The sequence below is a fragment of the Mauremys reevesii genome, linkage group 12 (assembly GCF_016161935.1).
Source record: "Mauremys reevesii isolate NIE-2019 linkage group 12, ASM1616193v1, whole genome shotgun sequence".
Taxonomy (NCBI): Eukaryota; Metazoa; Chordata; order Testudines; family Geoemydidae; genus Mauremys; species Mauremys reevesii.
In genome coordinates this window covers 41,111,698-41,133,830 of record NC_052634.1, presented here as the reverse complement: position 1 = coordinate 41,133,830, position 22,133 = coordinate 41,111,698, and the positions used below count along the sequence as shown (strand labels likewise).

General features: G+C 55.7%; 2 non-coding genes and 1 pseudogene across 2 annotated transcripts; 1 reads left to right on the top strand and 2 right to left on the bottom strand.

Moving 5' to 3' along the window:
• Positions 1-4,213: 4,213 nt before the first annotated feature.
• On the top strand, positions 4,214-4,428 carry LOC120376584. The gene has a single exon (XR_005587441.1). It is a non-coding gene; the product is annotated as a small nucleolar RNA U3 (small nucleolar RNA).
• Positions 4,429-10,794: 6,366 nt separating this feature from the next.
• On the bottom strand, positions 10,795-10,867 carry TRNAR-UCG. The gene has a single exon. It is a non-coding gene; the product is annotated as a tRNA-Arg (tRNA).
• A 6,867-nt stretch (positions 10,868-17,734) lies between these two features.
• On the bottom strand, positions 17,735-17,944 carry LOC120376498 (annotated as a pseudogene).
• Between the last annotated feature and the right edge of the window lie 4,189 nt (positions 17,945-22,133).

Sequence of the window (22,133 nt, the reverse complement as noted above, 5' to 3'; positions counted from 1 at the left end):
TCCTTTCTTTCCTCACCCTGGAGTAAACTCAGCTTTTCATTCCATCCTTGATGACTCATGGAATAACAACAGCAGCATGAAGAGGAGAGGGAATATCTCACTGCTGGGTGAGGAAGGTGGACGCATCCCCTCTGTTTGACCATTGCCATTGCAGGACAGAAGGTTTCAATGGAATCAGATGCCCTGGCTCAGACAAGAGACACAGGAGGTTTTGCTGTTCATGGATCCATGCAAAGGAAATTGTGTCTCTGTGTGAAAATGGGGAGGGAAATGAAACGCCCACATGGTGGTGCCTAAGGCAGAAGGGACCCCTATAGGATTAGAACAGGACACGTTCTCAAGCAGCATGTTTCTTACTTTGCCCATCTGTAAATTTTGATTATTATTGATGGAACTATTTTGCCATTGGGTCGTGTGTTTCCACAGAAATTGACATTTACCAACAAACACGTAATTCTTACAAGCCTGCCGAGTCTGCCCTTGGTGAGTTTAGAGGGACACATTCCCTCTTCCCTCTCTGCATACCAGGCCTGGACTCTCCATGCTGCCCACTTCCCACACTGCTGGGATCCTTCCCTCATCTCCCCTCAGAGCTCTGCTCCCCACTCCCACTTCTGGGATCCCCTCCCAAGACTGTCTAATGCCCTGTTTCCAGGATCCCTCTCCATTCCCTTCCTCCCCTCTGAGCAAAAACTCTGCATTATTCCCACACTGGGAATTAAACCCAAGCTGCTTTGGTGAAAACCAGGAATCCTGACCACTAGACCCTATGGGACTGGGATTGGTATGTTTGTCTGTTAAAACAACCCCTCAGAAGAGCAGCGCCACCCAGTGGGGGTTGCACACAGGGATGGATTAACCCTTCAGGTGCTGAGGTTTCCCTCTCTCCATTCCCAGTGCCTGTGATCAGGAAACAGACATCAGGGCTCCCAGGTGCTTCACAGACCATGACTGAGATCGGGACCCCATATTGCGCTAGGTGCTGTACAAACCCTGGCCAACACTGGGACACCCAGGGGGTTCCCCGCAATTTCTCTGAGCCTCTGCTGCCCAACTTCTTCTGACTCCCCCTGGATCACCCTCCCCCCTCGCAAAAAACCCACCTTTCCAAACAGTCCTTCTTTCCCTGCCCCCTAATTCTGCTTTCACACCCTGGGACCATCTACTCTCTTTGTCTCTCCCCCCTCAGGTAAAGCAGAGATGGAGGCAACTTCAGCCACTGGAGACAGCCCCAGCGAGGGCTGCAGCCCGCCCGGGGGCGGGGTGTGTTGCAGAACACAGGAAGGAGCAGCTGGGAGCGGTGGGTGCTGGGAAGATGGAGGCAGGAGAACTACGCCCAGAGATGGGACATGGGGCAGCTCCTGGGAGCGGGGCTCTGGCACAGCCCGGGGGTGGGGCAGCTCCTGGGGGCGGGACTCTGGCACAACCCGGGGGTGGGGCAGCTCCTGGGGCAGGGCTCTGGCACAGCCTGGGGCAGGGCACCTCCTGGGGTGGGGCTCTGGCACAGCCTGGGGCGGTGCAGCTCCTTTGGGCGGGGCTGTGGCACACACCGGGGCCGGGGCAGCTCCTGGGGGCGGGGCTCTGGCACAGCCTGGGGCAGGGCAGCTCCTGGGGTGGGGCTCTGGCACAGCCCGGGGCGAGGCAGCTCCTAGGGGCGGAGCTCTGGCACAGCCCGGGGTGGGGCAGCTCCTGGGGCAGGGCTCTGGCACAGACCGGGGCGGGGCATCTCCTGGGGCGGGGCTCTGGCACAGCCCGAGGCAGGGCAGCTCCTGGGGCGGGGCTCTGGCACAGCCCGGGGCAGGCCTGCTCCTGGGGCGGGGCTCTGGCACAGCCAGGCGGGGCAGCTCCTGGGGCGGGCCTCTGGCACAGACAGGGGCGGGGCATCTCCTGGGGCAGGGCTCTGGCACAGCCTGGGGCAGGGCAGCTCCTGGGGTGGGGCTCTGGCACAGCCGGGGCGGGCAGCTCCTAGGGGCGGAGCTCTGGCACAGCCCGGGGTGGGGCAGCTCCTAGGGGCGGGGCTCTGGCACAGACCGGGGCGGGGCATCTCCTGGGGCAGGGCTCTGGCACAGCCCGAGGGCAGGGCATCTCCTGGGGCAGGGCTCTGGCACAGCCCGGGGGCGGGGCTGCTCCTGGGGGCGGGGCTCTGGCACAGTCCGGGGGCGGGGCAGCTCCTGGAGGCGGGGCTCTGGCACAGCCCAGGGGCGGGGCAGCTCCTGGGGGCGGGCCTCTGGCACAGCCCGGGGGCGGGGCAGCTCCTGGGGGCGGGGCTCTGGCACATTGCGACGCGGAGCCTGGGCGGAGCAGCTGTTCCCTGGTGGCCACGTGCTGCCAGCAGCGCTGGAGCCGCCCGGGCCGGAGCGGAGCCGCTGTTCTCCGCTGCAGCCGGGATCTGCCCCCGGCCCCGCTGGGCTCCAGGTGGGGACAGAGCCTGGGGCCCGGGGGTTCCCCTGGGTGTGGCTGGCGGGGGCGGAGGGAGAAGCCGGAGCTGCAGGCGGGGGAAGGGCAGTGGGGCAGGTGGGGGTTGAGCCTGCCAGGGGGAGAGTCCAGGGGGAGAGTGTGTGTGAGTTTGGGGGGGGGGAGATACCTGCATCCTTCTCCTGTTTGTGCCACTTCCCTCCCAAGTACTGGTAACAAGTCTCTCTGGTTCTCCCCCTTTTCTCTCCCCTCACCACACAGGACCGTCAAACCCAAGGAGATTCCCTCGTTTTTCCTAAAATTATTGACTCTCTAGTCTCTTATTTTTCCTGATTTTTTTCTATAATTCTCAAATGTCAATTTAAATTATCCTCATATTTGGGGGGCTTCCCCCACCCCCCATTTAATCTGCAGCAATTCGTCCTTGTTGGGGTGGGAAATTGTTGCCCTGAGTCATTCCCCAAAAGGGATGGGGGTTCCTGGGTGCTGTTTGGGGGAGCCCTGAGACACAGCTCCCTCTGGGGTGGAGATGGGGTGGCCGTTCTCTGCCAGCCACAGGGCATGGCTGGGGCACCGGTGGGGAAGGAGGAACCAGTGTCCCCTATGGAGCCTGCTCAGCCCCTTTGGTTCTGCTCCTTTCTAGCATTTTGTCCAGAGAGTTTATTACTGCGGAGGCTGAAAAATGTCTGTGGATTTAGCCCTGGCAGGAGGGGTCAGGTCTACACTGTAATAAAGAGATCGAGCATTTCCCAGCAAGGCCAGGTAGTATATGTTGTGTGGATTCTGCTCACATAACAGAGAAAGTTGCCTGTGCAGCTCACAAGAGTAAATAGGGTCAGATCAGAAGATATCTTCTTTCCAAGTGGGAATTGTGCAGGGATGAACAACAGACCTAGTGCAGCTGTGTTGCCACTGTCTACTAGCACTGAAATGGTTCACAATGCCTTGGTTCAAGTGGCACCAGTTCTAAAAGTAAGGGTGATTTAGTGCTGTGGTTCTCAAACAGGGGTATCCAATGGTCTTCCAGGGGGTACAGCAACTCATCTAGATATTTGCCTAGTTTTACAACAGGCTACATAGAAAGCACTAGCAAATTCGTAACAAATTAAAATTCATACACTGGTTTGTTTATACTGTTCTCTATACTATACACTGAAATGTAAGTACAATAATTATATTCAAGTGATTTATTTTTATAAATATTGCATCTGATTTTTTAAGCAAGTAGTTTTAAGTGAAGTAAAAAATGGGGTATGCAAGAGAAATCAGACTCCTGAAAGGGTACAGGTGTCTCTAAAGGTTGAGACCCACTGATTTAGTGCAGGTACCACCAGTAACATAGAACCCTGCAAAAACTTCTAGTGCAGATGAATTTGAGGGCAAGCCAGAGAGAAACAGCTGCGGAGCATGCTAGACAGGGCTGACCTGTCCGCATTGTCTGTGCCTGACAAGCTGTCATGTGGTACAGAGGCGCCTGTGAGAGGTAGGGCAAAGCAAGAGGGTTTGATTAGTTGCTAGGAGCTCCACATGCTAATCAGGAGGCGTGTTTCTGTAAATAGCGACATAAACATCTTCTAATGGCCAGTCTTCTAAAGCTGTCTCAATTGTGCTTTAATGAAATGGGAACCTGGTTTTAGATTTTTGTTCTTTAATTCACTGGGGGTGAAACCCGTTGTATGAAAACATTCACCATGGGAAGAAAGCTTGTGCACATTAGCCTGGGTGTGTAACTGAGTGCAGTGTGTGGAGTGGCAGTGTCATAATCAATGAAGTTAATCTGGGGTGTGATTATTGCTACTTGAATGCTTTCAGGGATCATTTCTGTAGTTTGTAACTAGAGAAGTGTGGTTGAAAGTGTCTGACCTTGCTAACCACAATGAGGAGTTAAAGTGTTCTCTTCTGAGCATGAAGTGTGTGGACAGTGTTGCTTTAGTGCATCTGCTGTCTGCTATTGATGACTGTTCTTGCTTTCCTTTTGGGAAGCTGGAAGGAAGAGAACACAGACTGAGTGGTTAGTCCTTATAAAGCAAGTTTAAAAATAAATGTTTTGGTTTTCTTTTCTGTTATCTGAATTTTTTTGAAGCTTCTGTGCAGTTCTGTTTAGTTGCAAGTCTTAATTTGATTTGGTAGAATTTGGAAGAGAAGTAAAGTTGTGAACATGGTGTTTTAAAGATTTCTAGTTCAGTACTTACTGAAAGATTTTTAAAATTTCTTTATGCTGCTCTCTCTCTTTTTTTCTTGTAATCTATTTCAGAATTTAGGTAGGGTCCTGTGCCTGCACGTTCTCTTCCTTTTCCACTTGCTTCTCTCTTCTTCCCTTCCCATTTTTCAGGAAGCTCCTATTTTTTTTTACTTCTCCTGCTCTGGCAGGGGTGCATGTTTGTTCTTGGCCCCAAGCCCATCAGACAATCCACACAGGATCTGAGAGTTGCTGTCTCTTGGCTGTTTAGTGGGTAGAGGTTCTAAAGCTGTCTCAGGGTATGTCTACACTATGGGATTATTCCGATTTGACAAAAAACGGTTTTTGGAAACAGATTATATAAAGTCAAGTGAACGCAGCCACACTAAGCACATTAATTCGGAGGTGTGCATCCATGTACCGAGGCTAGTATCGATTTCTGGAGCGTTGCACTGTGGGTAGCTATCCCATAATTCCTGCAGTCTCCCCCGCCCATTGGAATTCTGGGTTGAGATACCAGTGCATGATGGGGCAAAAACAGTGTCGTGGGTGATTCTGAGTAAATGTCGTCAGTCAATCCTCCCTCCGTGAAAGCAACGGCAGACAATAATTTCATGCCCTTTTCCCTGGATTGCCCAGGCAGATGCCATAGCACGGCAACCATGGAGCCCGTTCAGCCTTTTTCACCGTCACTGTATGTCTACTGGATGGTGCTGACAGGCGCGGTACTGCAAGTTAGCAAAGATGGTTGCCAGCCAAGCCATACCATACTATGCCATCTGCTGCTTTGCAAATTGACAATGACAGTTACAAGTTATACTGTACAGGTGAGTAGTCTCTTGGTCTATCTAAGGCCGTGATCAAGTGTCTTGGTGTTTTTGGTCTTTTGGCCTCAAGATGAAAACCTTGTCTGTGTCTTGGGAACCTTGAGGTAAAAAATTATCTAAGTTGTATCTGCTGCTGTCATGGGTGCTCTTGGCTAGCCTTGGTGAGGTCAGCTAGGGGTGCATGGATGAAAATGGGAATGACTCCCCAGGTCATTCTTTCCTTACATTTTGTCTAATGGAGAGTAAGTCCTGTCTAGACTATCAGGCAAGCCTACTAAAGACCCAGAGAGGCAAATGGTGGCTCCAGGTCAGAGCCCCAGACATCCGGCAGAAATGATGAGCGGCATGTCATTCTAGGGGGTGCCCCTGCAACAACCCCACCCATTGCTTCCCTTCTCTCCCACTGCTTCTGGGCTAACATTATCCCCATTTGTGTGATGAAGTAATAAAGAATACATGAATTTGAAACAACACTGACTTTATTGCCTCTGCAAGTAGAGCTCAAAGTGGGAAGAAGGAGAACAGCCTCCAGCTACTATGATAGTCCAGGCAGGACTGAATCTCCAGGAGACAAAGCTTAAAGAAGAGAATTACCTGGGAGTCATTCCCATTTTTGCCCAGGCATCCCTGGCCCACCTTACCAAGGCCAGCCAGGAGCACTCACAGGACGATGATGACAGATATCAGTCCTACTATAACGTCTGCCCTTGGGAAGGGAAGGAAAGTGGATGCTGTTGTGTAGCGCTGCTGCACTGTGTCTGCCAGCAGCATCCAGTGGACATACGGTGACGTTGAAAAAAGGCAAGAAACAATTTTTTTCCCTTCGCTTTTGGGAGGGCAACATAACCCTGAACCACCCGCAACAATATTTTTGACCCTTCAGGCTTTGGGAACTCAGCCAAGAAATCAAATGGTTCTCGGAGAGTGCGAGAACTGTGGGATAGCTACAGTCGTCAGTCGTCCCTCCCTCCGTGAGCGTCCATTTCATTCTTTGGCTTTCTGGTACTCTTGTCTCAGCTCCTTAAGTTTCAGCACTGTGTTGAGTCCCTGTTGTGGCCTCTGTCCATCATAGCCTTGGAGATTTTTTTTCAAATGCTTTGGCAGTTTGTCTTTTAGAACAGAGTTCTGATAGAACAGATTCATCTCCCCATACAGAGACCAGCTTCAGTATCTCCCGTATGGTCCATGCTGGAGCTCTTTTTTGATTCTGGGACTGCATGGTCACCTGTGCTGATGAGCTCTCCATGCTGGGCAAACAGGAAATGAAATTCAAAAGTACTTGGGGCTTTTCCTGTCTACCTGGCCAGTGCATCTGAGTTCAGATTGCTGTCCAGAGCGGTCACAATGGTGCACTGTGGGATAGCCCCCGGAGGCCAATACCATCGAATTGCAGCCACACTAACCCTAATCCGAAATAGTAATACTGATTTCAGCGCTACTCCCCTCGTCGGGGAGGAGTACAGATACCGGTATTAAGAGCCCTTTATATCGATATAAAGGCCTTCGTTGTGTGGAAGGGTGCAGGGTTAATACGATTTAACGCTGCTAAAATTGATATAAACTCGTAGTGTTGACCAGGCCAGAGAGAGCAGCAGGTTTCCCCTATTGTTTCCTGCTGTTGTTTTCTTGACTAGTTTCTCCTCTGCACCAACTTGCTCTTTTGCTTTGTGAGCCTGGCTAGCTCAGCTGGCAGAGCATCAGCCTTTTAATCTGAGGGTCCAAGGTTCAAGTCCTGGGTCAGATGATAAATTACTCACCAAGATCTTAAACTGTCTTTCTCACATCCTCTTTGATGTTACTTTTTTGTCTTCAGGATTTTCCCTTTCCTCAGAAGGGCCTTTTTGTGTGTGGGTTTGAAGGGGCAACTTCCTGACAGCCCCTCTGTCCTTGCAGCCTGGAGGAATAAAGGCCTCTGGGCATAGAGCATGTTCCTTCCCTACACACACACACACACACACACACACACACAATGTCCCTAAGGAATTAGAATCACCTGCTGCCTTCCCCTGTCCTGCTGGATCCCCAAATGAAGATGCTCTTCAGCCTAAACCCATGTCCCCTCTTTTCCCAGTGCCCCTCAGACCCAACCCACAGTCCCTCCTATGCTCACTGCTCCTCACTCCCAACCAGAGCCTGCTCCTCTTCACCCTTCTCCTCTGTCCCAACCCACGGCCCCCTCCTATTCCCAGTGCCCCTCAATCCCAACCCACAGCCCCCTCCTATTCCCAGTGCCCCTCAATCCCAACCCACAGGCCCCCCCTCCTCACGCTGCTCCTCAATCCCAACCCAGAGACCCCTCCAAATCCCAGTGCCCCTCAATCCCAACCCACAGCTCCCTCCTTCCCTCCAGCAGCAGGTGCTTCAGACCCCCTCAGGAAGATTTTCTTGCAAGGTTTCGTGTAGGAGTCTGCATGTGGATTTTACGGTATGTTGGAAATAGGTTGGGTTGTTTGCCGAAATGATCACTTGTGGCTGGTGTTGGATTCCCAGTCTCCTTGTTATTGGATCAGGAGAAACAAAGGGTTGTTATCCTTGATGTGTGAATCAAGGACTCAACCCTGGTGCAAACTAAATGAGCTGCCCACAGATTCTGGCAGCCACAATAAGCATTTGGTGCAAGAGCTCAGACCTATCCCTGTCCCAGAAGGAGGGGGTCATCTGTGTGGGGCTTGGACCACTGACCTATCAGCTCTTAACTCCCAAACTTTCAGTAACTCTATTATCAGTGCCTGCGAGTGTAATTTAAACCATAAGAAAAACCACACTGGGCTAGACCAAAGGTCCATCTAGCTCTGAATCTTGTTTTCTGACAGTAGCCAATGCCAGGTGCCCCAAAAGCCACTCCCCAAGGCACCACTGGGAGTTGAACCCAGGATCTCCTGTTTACAAAACAGGTACTTTAACCAGCTAAACCAGGGTGCCTGTCTGTGACTAAGGTACAGCATCTGCTCACAACTGACTCCCTGGGCCCCACAAAGCAGAGCAGCAGGTGAGGTTTTTTTTGTGTCTGTCTGTCTGTCTCTGTCTCTGTCTCTGTCTCTGTCTCTCTCTCTCTCTCTCTCTCTCTCTCTCGCCAGGTCTGCACTACAAAGTTATTTCAGCAGAATTATATTGCTCAGGTGTGTGAAAAACACACTATGCTCCCTCGGTTGGCACTGCAATGCCACATCTGGTGACAAAACTGCCCTGTTTTGGTGACCAAATAAAACCACTTAGATGAGCTTTTTGCAGCAAACTTAAAGTGACAGAGTGTCAGTGTAGACGCTGCTGTTCATTATATCACCATAACTGGCCTCTGCCAGTATCCCACAATGCCCGCTGTGAACTCGCCTGCCCTGCATTCCTGCTACAGAGCCATGGGCCCCTCCCCTTTCATCGCTCCAGGAAGTTCTGACAGCTGAGCCTGCTGCTCTGCTCCAGCAGCCAGGAGCAAATCACTGCCGTGGATGCTGCTCTCTCCCGCCCTGCGAACACAGAGCAGGGTAGCGGGAACTTCCTTACATGGGGGGGGGCACCGGCATCCGAACTGTGACACCCCCAGGACACCCCTTCCCTAGAGGAGGCTCTTACCTTCTAAACAGGGACGGCTGTTTTCTAGTAAAATCACTAAAAGGGAAGGAGAAAACTCGAAAGAGGTTCCTCCTGGCGCTCACGTCCGTGAACCCGAATACTCTCTCAGTCCTCAAAGGGAGACCTGGAGAAGGAGACTTGCTGAAGCAAAGCCACAGGGGTCTCTGAGGTTTCCCTGGCCCCTCGCCCCTGTCCTGCCTGGCTGATGTCAGCATCTCTCTGTGAGGTCACCACCTCCCCACCACCTTTGACCAATAGTCTGAGGTCCTGCAAAAGGCCTTTGTGATGTCACTGCCTGTCACGGACTCACAGATCGTGCCCACTCTTGGCCCTGTGCGGTCCATGGGGGGGTGCCCCTTTCAGTGCGACAGCCCTTCTCGGGGGTCCACTCTCTCTCGGGGTCAGGCCCCCCACCTCCTGGAGCCGCACCTCTCTGAGCCTTAGCACGTCTGTCTCTCGCCATGGGCCCCCTCAGGGAGTCCACGCGCTCTGGACCCCCTGGGCCTCCTCACCCCCGAAGGGGTTGATGCCCCCTGTTCTCTAGACCGGAGTGACTCTCAGCCAGCATAAAACAGGAGGGTTTATTAAGAGTTGAACACAGCACAAGAAACTCTCAGGGCCTCAGGCCTGGCCTCCCTCAGCCCAGCACATCCCAGTCCCCCTGCAGCCAGGTGGGCTCTGCCTGCTTCCCCTCGCCAGCCCCGAGCCCCCTGCTTCCCAGCTGGGCCTCCGATATCCCCGGCCCCAGGCCCCACCTCTGTCCATTGTCTTTTCTCCAGGTAAACAGGGTTGCCTGGGCCTCCTCCCCTCTCTGCCCTCCTCTGGCTGGAACAGGTTGGTCACGGGGTCCTCTCCCCGCAGCCCATTGTCCTCTCACTGGCCAGAACTGGCTGTGACTCCTGAGCTGGGTCACCAGGTCACCAGTTGCTGGGGTCTCCATCCTCCAGGCCATCAGCCGGGGTCCCAAGTCCCTCTCCGATCCTCTGTAACAACAAACTCCCTCTCCCCTCACCTCGTTAAACCAGTAACACCCGGGGACACTGAGTCCCGCTCCCTGTGCATGCGAACCACTGGAAAACACAGAAAACCCTAAGAAAATCCCCCACTTCGTCACAGAGCCCAGCACCTCTCCTCCTCTGGGCACCTAGAGCAGAGGCGGCTGGTGCTGATGGCTCCAAGGGACGGCTTAAAAGCCACAGAGCAACTGAGGTCAGGGCCAGAGGAGGGCAGGCCCATGCCTATGTGTGGCCTTCAGACAGGCACAAAAACACCCAGCCAGGCTGCTCCCTGCCATGCCAAACACTCGCTGAAGGCCACCCACAGACCAGCATGCAGGGCGGCTGCTGATGCTCAGTGGCCAACATCAGAAGATGGTAGGAAAGCAGGGCCAGCCCCCCTGGTGCAGCCTCTGACCGTTCCCACTCAAGGTGCTCACTTTTGCAATGGGGCAGGAGATTTTACCCCAAGAGGCTTTTCCCCAGCTGGCGAGAAGCAGAGAAACACCCAGGCTCCCAAGGGGCTATGTAGCAAACCCCCTCAAGCACAGGGACAGGAGCACACTTGGAAGAGGGAAACTGCTCCACACGCTAGCCCGGGCAGCCGCCCATTTTCTTTGGCAAGTCAGGAAGGGCAAAGGCGAGACTGGAAGCACCTGGGGCTCATGCCCCAGCCTTTGTGACACCCAACCCCCAACTCCTTCCCGGGGCTCTAGCTGAAGCCAGAGCATTGGCCTGAGCCGCCAAGAAGAGGTTCCAGCCCTGAAGGGAGCAGGACTTTCAGCCCAAAGGTAAAACTGCACAAGCACAACCACGAAGGGACTTGAACCCTCAATCGCCTGATCCGAAGTCAGACGCCTTATCCATTAGGCCACGTGGTCACACAGGAAAAGGCCCTCCAGGCACTTCTTTGGAAAAGGCCGACACTGACGCCTCCAACGAAGTGGGGATTCACCCACAGCTCATGCTCCAATACGTCTGTTAGTCTATAAGGTGCCACACGACTCTTTGCTGCTTTTGCAGACACTGTGTTTCTCAGGTCAGCTACTGAGGGGGGCTGAGACTCTCTGGGCACAAGAAGTCGAGTTCCCAGCGACACGTGAGACTTAATTCTCTGGAGCCAGGTGCAGGGTTTCGGCAGGGAGGCTCAGGCATGGGGGATTGGGGTGCAGCGGACGGACCGGCTGTCTAGGTGGGGAGATTTAGTCTCACTGAGGAGGAGGAGGAGGAGGAATCCTGCTGACAGGCAGTGGCCAGGGCCGGTGCAACCACTAGGTTAACTCGTCGGCCGCCCAGGGGGCCACGGGGTGGGGGGCACCAAAACGCACACTCAGGGGGGGGGGGGTGTGGTGGTGCGCTGGGGCAGGGGGCTGGGAGGTGCGGGGGGAGGGCTGCCCACAGCAAGTAACGGGGCGGGGCCTGCAGGGGAACCTCTCCCTGTCCCAGCTCACCTCTGCTCCGTCTTCTCCCCTGAGCACGCCGCCCCTGCTCTGATTCTTCTCCCCTCCCAGGCTTGCTGCACTAAACTGCTGCTTGGCAGCGCAAGCCTGGGCGGCGGGCGAGGTGGAGCGGCGCCGGCGTGCTCCGGGGAGACGGCGGGGTGGAGGTGAGCTGGGGTGGGAGCTGCTGCAGTGGGGGCTGCCTGGCTCTTGGGGCGGCCGAGGGGAAGGGGCGGCACGTCGGGCTCTTTGGCAGATGGTCCCTCGGTCCCTCTTGGAGGGAAGGACCTGCCACCAAATTGCCGCCGAAGAAGGCGGCGCGGTGGAGCTGCTGCCAATCACTATCATGACTTTTTTTTTTTCCCCCTGCCGCTTGGGGTGGCAAAAACCCTGGAGCCGGCCCTGGCCCCAGCACGTCACAGCCCCAGCACACGTCATAGCACGTCACAGCCTGGGGCAGGAGATATTGGGGAGGAATGAGGGAAGATGGGGAGGACAGCCCCATAGACCCATAGGGGCAGAGAGATATTGGGGAGGATGGGGAGAAAGGGAGGAGAGACCCAGCCCCATAGACCCATAGGGGCAGGGAGATATTGGGGAGGATGAGGAAGAAGGAGAGACCCCGCCCCATAGCCCCATCGGGGCAGGGGATAGTGGGGTCAGGCGGAGCGGAGAGGGTGTTGACAGAGACCCAGCCTGGGGTGCAGGGGAAATGGGGTGGGGTGGAGGGAGCTGGGGGAGAGAAGAGACATGTGGGGTGAGGGTGTGGGGGGGTGAAATGTTGGTCCAGGGAAACTGAGTCACTCTCAGGCCATGTTGTGCAGGGGGGGAGCACAGGGGCAGGGAGAGAGACCCAGCCCCATAGAGCCCAAGAGGGATATTGAGGGCAGGAGAGGGGATGGCGGAGGAGAGACCAATCTCCATAGACCCCCCAGAGGCAGGAAATGAGGGGAGAAGCGGGGAGGGAGGGATCCAGCCCTATAGACCTGTAGGGGCCGGGAGATATTGGGGGCAGGAGGGGAGAAGGGGGATTGGCAGAGACCCAGCCTGAGGTGCAGGGGAAATGGGCTGGTTTGGAGGGAGCTGGGGAGGAGAAGAGACACAGGGCAGGACACATGTTGGGACAGGGAAACTGACTCACTCCGAATACATGCGGAGCAGGGCAGGGCGGAGGCAGATCATGCTGGTCCCAGGGTAATTTCGGGGGGTTCTGATTCCCCACTCAGCCGGGGGGCTCCCCTCTGGGCTGAGGAGCCCTGGGGTGGGGCGGGTGCAGGGGCTGGGTGTGTGTGTCAGGCTGGGGGAGCTGCCTGGGCAGAGGGGCTGGAACCAGGGGCGGCTCCAGGCACCAGCTCACCCAGCGCCTGGGGGGGGTGACAAGCTGCGGGGGGGGGCCCTCTGCTGGTCACCGCGAGGGCAGCAGGCACCCCAACCCCTCCCCCACTCTACTCTCCTCACCCCACTCCCCTCCCAGAGCTGGGGGAGAACCCAGGAGTCCTGGCTCCCAGCCCTGCCCCTCCCCCCTATTTCCATATGGCTCCATCCAACAGCCCCCCCCCCGAGTGGGGAGAGACGAGGCCAAGGGGGGGGGGCGCTGTGGGCGCGGCGCTGCGGAGGTGGGGGCTGGGCCAGGCCGAGACCCCGGGACACTGGAGTCGCGTCAGGAGCCGGAGGCGGGGCGGGGGCTCTCTGGGGGCGGGGCGGGAAAGTTGCTCAGACAACGCCCCCTCCCGGTGCACTCTGGGAAGCGTAGTTCTCTCTCTCGCTCGCTCTGTCACACGCGGCCTCTATTCGCCGCGCCCCTCCCCGCTCCCTGATTGGCGGAGAGAGCGCGGGACAGAGACTCGGCGCGTGGGGGGAGGCCCAGTTCCCTCGCCCGAGGCTTGCTGCCCCGCCGGGCGCGCTGTGGCCGTTGGGATTCGAATCCCGCGTGGGATCCGGGCTGGGGTCCCAGGGCAGAGGCAGCGCGGAGTGAAAGGGCTTCACCCCCCCCCATCTGGGCCTGGGGGGCAGCAGCGGGGGGGGGGGGGCTGAGCTGCCTGGGAGCAGCCCCACAAGCGGCAGCCTGGGGCCGCGGGGCCCCTCAGACCCCCCCAACCTGCCCCCACAGTGTCCCCCCCCGCTGTGACCCTCCCGCCCCCGGCGTCCTCCCCACCCTGTCTGCTCTGCCCGGCCTGTCCCTTCGCCCCCTTCCTCAGCGCCCCGACCCCGCCCTGCTCCCCTCCCCATCCCTGTCCTCAGCACCCTGCCCCCTCAGCGCCCCGACCTCCTCCTCCCGCCCCACCCCGACATCCCCCTCCCGTCCTCAGCACCTCGAACCCGCCCTGCTCCTCCTCCCATCCCTGTCCTCAGCGCCCGCTCCTGCCCCTCCTCCCCTCAGCGCCCCGCCCTAATTGCCTCCAGCCCATTTCTCCACGGCTGGGCCCCACTTTCCCATCCCCCCACTGCCCCCGTCCAACCCCAGGGTGGGAGGTTCCTCATCTCCCATCTCTGCTGCCCCCAACCTGCCGGGTTCCCCTTTTCAGCCACTGTGGGGTCCTCCAACCCCCCCCCACCCAACCCCACTGGGCGCGAAAACCCACAATCCCACCAAGCACCATGGGAAACCCACCCTCCTCTGTCCCTAATACCCCTAGTCCCTTCCTGAGGTCCCCTGGACACCCCAACCCACAGTCCGGCCCCACATACATCCCAGTCACTCATCACACGCTGAGCTAGTCCTTCAGGGGCCCCCACAGCCCCCCAAACTCCCCATCCATGAGCCCCGTGGGCCTGTGGCCGGGAAGTGGGGGAAGCTCCCACTTTGATGCCCAGAACCCCCCTTATCACCCGCTAGCTCCTGGTGTTCTGGCCGGTGTCCAACTTCCCCTTCGCTGTTGGTCCTCAAACCTCCTCCAAGCAACCCCCCCCCCCAGTCCCTTAAGCTGCCAAACCTCCCCTGGAGCCCAACCCTGGGGGGGGCACCCCCCCTGAAAACCCTACGGCACCATGGGAGTGGTAGTGTCCACTGCCTCCATCTCCCACCAGCCAGGACAGGCCCTACAGCACCATGGGAGTGGTCGTGTCTCCTGCTTCCATTTCTTGACAGCCGCTGCCAGGCCCGGCCCAGACTTCCCGTTTCTGGTGTGAGTCCGGAAGCAGATGCTGCCATGAGGCGGTGCTGGGAAGGGTGGTGCTGGTGTCAGGGGAAAGCAGGAGGAGTAGGTGGGGTCTGTGCTCCTGCGGGGAGGTGCTGCCCTTGCTGTGAAAAGGCCCCGCCATTAGGGGAGATGTCATCTCCCTGCCCTGCCACGCTCTGCACCAGCCCCTGCTTGTCACAGGAGCAGGGCTGGCTCCAGGCACCAGGGTAGCAAGCAGGCTCTCTGTCCTCCCCTTATGCAGCCCAGGTGGGGAACGTGACCTGGATGCAGGGAGCCCTGATGTCGCTCCTTGCTCCCCCCTTACGGCCCCCTAGGGGGGCACGGAGGAACATTGGGGGGAGCAGTATCCGCTCATCACCACTCTCTCCCCGTTCTCTTCCCCTCCCTCCCCCCATGTTCCTATGCCGGGAGGGAGCAGGGAGAAATCTGGGCACCACCCCAAGCAGCACTCCCCTGCCAGCCGGGAGCAGTTTCTGACTTTACACCAGCAGCACAAACCTCTCTGCTACTGTACAGCACTGCCCTTGACCACGGTGCCCCTGGGCAATTCCCTGGTGGCACCCACCCCTAAGGCTGGCCCTGGCTATGGGCTTCAGAGGGAGTGAGCAGACCAGGCGGCCATGGAGAGCTCCAGCCCCTGTTCTCCCCTCCTAGCTTCTAGCAATCAGAGGCCAGGGACATGCTTCCATGCTGATGACAGGTACTGCTCGATAACGATCCAAAGTACAGGGGCGGCTCCAGACCCCAGCACGTGCTTGGGGCGGCATGCCGCGGGGGGCGCTCTGCTGGTCCCGGGAGGGTGGCAGGCGGCTCCAGTGGACCTCCCGCAGGGGTGCCTGTGGAGGGTCCGCTGGTCCCGTGGCTGGGGTGGAGCATCCGCAGGCACGTCTGCGGGAGGTCCACGGAGCCGCTGGACAGGCGACCGGCAGAGCGCCCCCCGTGGCGTGCCACCGTGCTTGGGGTGGTGAAATGGCTAGAGCCGCCCCTGCCAAAGTACATTCATATTCCTCATCTGAGTCAGATGCCACCAACCGAAGATTGATTTTCCTGTCTAGTGGTTCAGGTTCTGTACTGTTCGCATCAGAGTGTTGCTCTTTGAGGACTTCTGACAACATGTTTCACACCTCGTCCCTCTTGGATTTTGGAAGGCTCTTCAGATTCTTAAACCTTAGGTCGAGCGCTGTAGCTATCTCTAGAAATCTCACGTTATACCTTCTTTGTGTTTTGTCAAATTTGCAGTGAAAGTGTTCTTAAAGTGAACAACATGTGCTGGGGCATCACCCAAGACTGCCATAAAACGAAATATATGGCAGAATGCAGATAAAACCATGGAGCAGGAGACATACAGTTCTTCATCAAGGTCTTCAGTCACAAATTAATGCATTATTTTTTTAACGAGCGTTATCAGCATGGAAGCATGTCCTCTGGAATGGTGGTTGAAGTATGAAGGCATATGGATGTTAGCATATCTGGCACGTTAATACCTTGCAACGCTGGCTACAAAAGTGCCATGAGAGAGCCTGTTCTCACTTTTAGGTGACGTATATAAGACATGGGCAGCATTATTCTAGTAAATGTAAACAAACTTGTTTGTCTTAGCGATTGGCTGAACAAGAAGTAGGACTGACTGGACTCTAAAGTTTTACATTGTTTTCTTTTTGAGTGCACTTATGCAACAAAAAAATCTACATATGCAAGTTGCACTTTAATGATAAAGAGATTGCACTGCAGTACTTTATATTTTACAGTGTAAATATTTGTAATAAAACTATATATAGTGAGCACTGTACACTTCGTATTCTGTGTTGTAATTGAAATCAATATATTGAAAATGTAGAAAAACAAAAATAAATTTAAATTGGTATTCTATTGTTTAACGATGTGATTAAAAGAGATTAATCGTGATTTTTTTAAAGTTAATTGTGTAAGTTAACTGCGATTAATTGACAGCCCTAGATTTGAATTTTTCTGTCACATGCAGGACAAGCTGGAATAGCTGTGTCTATTGGGTTTCCGGGAAACCCAAAGCCCGCCCATGCTAACGCATCCCCAGCCTAAGGAGGTTCCACAGGGCCTCAGAAACCCACTAATTGCGGGGACAACTAATAAAAGAACAGGGACAGGAGTGCGGTCAAAGGGTCATAAGAAGGAGCCTGACGGGGACACTGAGCAGAGAAGCAGAGAAGCAGCCCCCACTGCTCCTCGAAGGCGTCAAGGGAGCCAGCGGATGCCGCCCAGAGGAACTCTGCCCGGATACGTGAACGGACTAAGGATCAGAAACAAGCCCCACAGTCGCAGGAGCCTGGGGGGACTTGTGCTGTGAAATGGTTTCCTGTTCTGACATGTCCCCAATTGCCCTTTTTGCCCTAACAGGCTGCAGCGCAACATCCATGTTTTGCTCCAGCTCATTCCGTCCTCCCAGGGGCCGGGGAAGGGAAATGGCTGCGGTGGAGCCAGTTGAGGGAGGGATTAGCAGGGAGTTGCTGGCGGGTTCCCTTGGCGGGGAGAAAGGGCAGTAAATACATAGGGGTGGGAACTTCCAGGAAGGTTGGTCTGGGTGGGAGAGGGCAGAAATCCCAGGGTGGGGACAGGGTGTGACAAACCTGCTGGGATTTGTTTACTGTGAGGCTCCAGCATTTCTCAAATGTGGCCAGCAGGGGCTTTTATTGTGGCCACAGCCTCCCGGGCTGTAACTGAGGGAGTCCGGTGGGGCTCAGGCTTCAGGCTTCTGCTCTGGGATGGTGGGCGACAGGCTCAGTCAAGATACATGGAACGTAGGCTGGGTGGGGAGAAGTCTGTGTAACTCATCCAGTTATTGATACACATGTGACTCGAATATTACCAATCTGTGTGTGTGTGCCCCCACAACCCCCAACCAACCATCTCCCAAACAGACCCTCAGTCCGGAAAACATTCATCCCTCATATTGTTAAAAAGATTCAAAGGAAACAGAAGAATCCCAGCTTTTAAAACAATCCTCTAGCAAGACAAAGAAACTCACATCTGTAGACTCAGAAAACACTCCCAAGAAATTTTAACAATATGTTGTTATGAAGAAACCAAAGTGCTAAAGAAACCTGATTTTTCAACTACTTTAAAAAAATCTTCTCAAATCAGCATCTTTAAACTGAAACTTTTTCTGCTTTTTAACCAGACAATTCTCCCCAGAAGAAGAGGCACTGGTCCTGGAGACACTGCAATACCAGGTCAATGCATGCGGTGGACAGAGCAAGCTCCTATTCCATCCCCTTGTTTCAAAAATCAATTTAATATACAGTCCTCAAATAAAGGACCTATCAGATACAACTTTAGATAATGTTTCTTCAAGGTTCCCAAGACACAGACCAGGTTTTCATCTCGAGGCCAAAAGACCAATAACATCAAGACAATTGATCACGGCCTTGGATAGGCCAGAGACTACTCACCCCATCTGAGCTCAACGAGCCAACTGATAAGAACAGATTTAAATTTTATTAGAGAATATTTAAAATAAACGATACAAAGTGTTTGAAGCGTCAGTTATTGTGTCATTGGGGGTAACATACAGGTTGTGGGGGGATGTTAGCATTTTGGTGTTAGGCAGCATATACAGATACACAGTCTGTCATGTCCCCAATGCGGGTATACGGTGGGAGAGTTCAAGGTACAGCCAGCAAGCAGTGAGGGCACATCACTCATACAAACAGGTTATGGATAGTCGTGGGCATGAATAAATGAGCGGACTGGGTAATGATGATAGGATGACCCTCACAGGGCAGAGTTCAGTTTGGTTGGTTCAGGGCTCAGGGATAAAGTCCAACAGAGGAAGTTTACAGGTCTCTTCCCCTTGTGGGTGCACGAAGTCACGCCGGCTCACTCTTGGTATTGACGGTGGCGGTGACGTGCTCTGTGTAAATGTCTCTGGACCACCGAATAGCGTCCGAGACCATTAGGCATCTCATGAGCCGTGCGTAGCGACGGCCCACCCACAGGTCCGCAGCACGCGCTCATTAAGGGTCCCAGGCGCCCAAGGCCCCAACGATCAGAGCGTTGGTGTAGACCTCATAGCCCTTGCTCGCAGGGTGTCAGCCAGGGAGCGTATTTTTCGAGTTTGCGGGCTCGGGCTTGGCGGAAGGCCGTGGTCCTATTCTCGAACGGGACCGCCACGCCGACGAGGATGATCTTTTTCCGGTCCTCATCCGTGATGACGATGTCCGGGCGCAGCGGGCTGTCGGTGCCGGGGATGGCGCGATTGACAGCGATCTCTCCCAGGTGCGGGGCGATGGCCTTCACCAGGCGGTCCTGGACGGCGTTGTGGTGCAGCTGCCAGGCTCTGCCGTGGGGCCTGCAGCCGCACAGGACGTGCGGCAAGGTCTCCATGGCGTACCCGCACCTCCGGCAGCGTTTGTCCGGGTTCCCGTGGCAGATGGCTCCGTTGAGGGGGACGCAGTTCAGCCGGGCGCGGTGTATGAACCGCCAGTCGGCGAAACGGATGAAGCTGCCTGAGGGGAGGAAGTGGTTGCTGGAGTCCCACTTGCTGGTGACCTCAAAAGCCTTGCCCTGGTCCGGCTTTTTCTTCAGGGTGTCCACGTAGAGCGCGCGGGTGGCGGCCTTCAGCGACCTCTCCAGCATGCCTCTGGCTCCAGGGCTGACGATGGTGTTGTCCTCCGTCCCGATCTGCGGTATCAGGACTCCTAGCTCCCGCCGATCTTCGCTCCATACCCAGCGGCAGCCCAGTCGCTTTCCCAGTCGGCGGGTGGCGTTGCGGGCGCGGGTCCACAGCGAGGCGACGTCGCCCCTGAACGGGCCGAATTCTCCATCCAGGGAGCCGCTCAGGAAGGTGGCCATGTCTTGGTCGGAGGGAGGTCTGCCGATTCGCCTCGCGGTGGCGGCGCGCAGGGCGGTCGTCGCGATGTTCTTAACTGTGGCGTCCGGGCACGTCAGGAGGCGGAAGGCGTGCGTGATTACCGCGATGTCGCAGAGGTCTCCCATGCGGGGGACGTTGGCGCCCCCGTGACGGTGAGCGATGTATACGAGCTCGTTGCTGGCGTTCTGGGGTAGGGACAGCCACTTCTGAACCAGCTGCCGGATGTTGTTGTCCGCCTTGTTGAGGGGCACCTTTGCTACGGCGGATCCTCTCAGGACGAAGGCGATGCCGGGGATCAGGAAGGTGTGGAGGGCATTGATTTTCTGCCACGGCGCCAGCAGGGATGCGTCGATCTTGGCGGCGTCCTGCAGGATCTCCCGGATGGTGTCCTCGGGGTCTGCGGACGCGAAGCCCGTCGGCGTGCTGAGGTGCTGGTACGCCTGCCCCTCCGCCATGGGGACAATGGACTCGCCCTGGATAAGGAACTCCGTCGTCAGCACTGAGTCCCTCTTGTTCCCGTCAACGTGGAGGGACGCGCACTTCTTGGCGTTGAAGCGGAGTCCCGTCCAGTCTGCGGCTCTCCCGATGGTGTCGAGCATGCCCTGAGTCTCTCGGGTCGTCCGCGATCAGGACCAGGTCGTCGCGTAGGCCAAGACGCTCACTCTCTCGCCATGTAGGTCGAAGCCGTCAGTGCTGTTGGAGATCGCCCGCAGGAGCGGCTCCATGGCGAGGTTGAAGACGATGGGGCTGAGGGGGCAGCCCTGCTTCACGCCGCTGCGGATAGGAATCTCGGCGGTCTCTCCTTCCACCGAGCGGATGGTGGTGCTGCAGCCCTCGTAGAGTTCCCGGATCAGGCGAAGGAAGGTCTCCGGCATCCCGAACTCCCGTAGCGTGCTGAAGATGTGGTGGTGGGGGATGGACCCGAAGGCGTTGGCCAGGTCGAGCCATGCTACCGTGCACTGCTTCCGCTCCCTCCTGGTCGACTGGAGGACGGTCTGGAGCAGGAAGTTGTGCTCGTAGCACCCCTCCGACGGCATGAAGCCCTTCTGGGCCGGGCTGATGGCTCCCCCGGTCGTCGCCCACTCCGTGATCCTGGCTGCCAAGCAGCTGGCGACAGTTTGTACATCGTGGAGCAGAGGGAGATGGGTCTCCAGTTGCTGGGGTCATCTCGCTCGCCCTGTTTGTGGATCAGGACGGTCATGGCCTTCTTCCAGGAGGTGGGCGACCAGCCGAAGCGCCGACACAGGTTAAAGATGCCGGAGAGCACGAGGCAGCCGGGTCTCGCTTCTTGAGGAGGCCGTAGGGGATGCCATCTTTTCCGGGCGGTGTTTTTGGTTCTGGAGAGCTGCGCCGACACCTCTTTGGGCGTGAAGTCGGCCTCTAGACCGTCTGCGTTGGCGACTGGGCAGCGGACGGAGGCACTCCAGGCGCTGCGCGTCGTTCCTGGGCGGAAGCAGAGGCTGAATGAGCTCCCCCTTCACATCTAGTGAGGAGCTGTGTGAAAGACTTCAGGAACAGACCACGTTTGCATAGACACACCTACTCTGCCTAGCTATGCAGCATGATGGGGACACTTTCCCAAAATGACCAGTTTTGGCTGGTGGCAGGTTACAAATCACTTTAGGATTGAGTGGAATGAAATGTTGTTATCCTTTCTGCATGAGTGAAGGGCAGCAGAACATACCTAGTCGGTCCTGATGGAGGGGTAGGTGGGTGAGGAATAGCTTTCATTGGACTTCATAGAAGTGATTGAGAACGTCACCCTAAAACAGTGGTCCCCAAACATTTCACACTGTGCCCTCTTATCCAGTTGGGGAAGGGCAAACCAGAGCTTGAGGCATTCAGCCCTGGGTGGTGGAGCTCAGACTTTTGGCTTCAGCCCCAGGCACTAATGCCAGCCCTGGCAACCCCCTTAAAACAGGGTTATGACCCACTTTGGGGTCCTGACCCGCAGCTTGAGAACCACTGCTCTATGCTGAGGGGAGAGAGTTTTCATGTGGGTGCAGTTAATCCACTTCCCAAGAGGTGGCAGCGATGTCAGTGGGAGAAGCTATATCGGTGGGTGTGCAAGCTGTGGTGTTCACCACATTTAAGAAGTTTAATCAAACCCCATTTTTAAAACCACTTCTGGTCTGGGAATGGCAAAGGATCTCGAGGAAGCAGGGTCTGTCCTTCAAAGTCTTGGAGATCATGAGTCCATGGTCATGGGGGTATAGCTTAGTGGTACAGTGCTTGATGGTAGATCAAGTGATCCTTGATTCAAGCCCCAGTGTTCTCTTATAACCTTCTTTCTTTTTTTTTTTTTTTTAAAAAGGAAAAAATTTTCATTTCCATTCTTCATTATGTTCAGGAGCTCCACTATACGGGGTGCTGGATATGAATGTAAACACTCAACATTTCACTGTCCAAATGCACAAAAACCTAGCAAAGCTGTCCATCAGCTGAAATCAGTTCCAATCCTCTAACTGTCTAGTTTATGTTTTCATCAATTAAACAAAGGTATCATAGGAATGTACATTTGAAGATCCTCTTCTCCAGGAGCTGTGTTGTGCAGAAGAACAAGAGCCACATCCAGCTACAGTTCAGGAGTCTGATGACCAAAGAGCCAATAAATGTTCTGAGGGATGGAGAAAAATGCCTTCTAGTGAGCTATTGAACAAGCTCAACCTGTTTCGCTTATCAAAAGAAGATTGAAAGGTGACTTCATTGAAGTGTTGAAGGG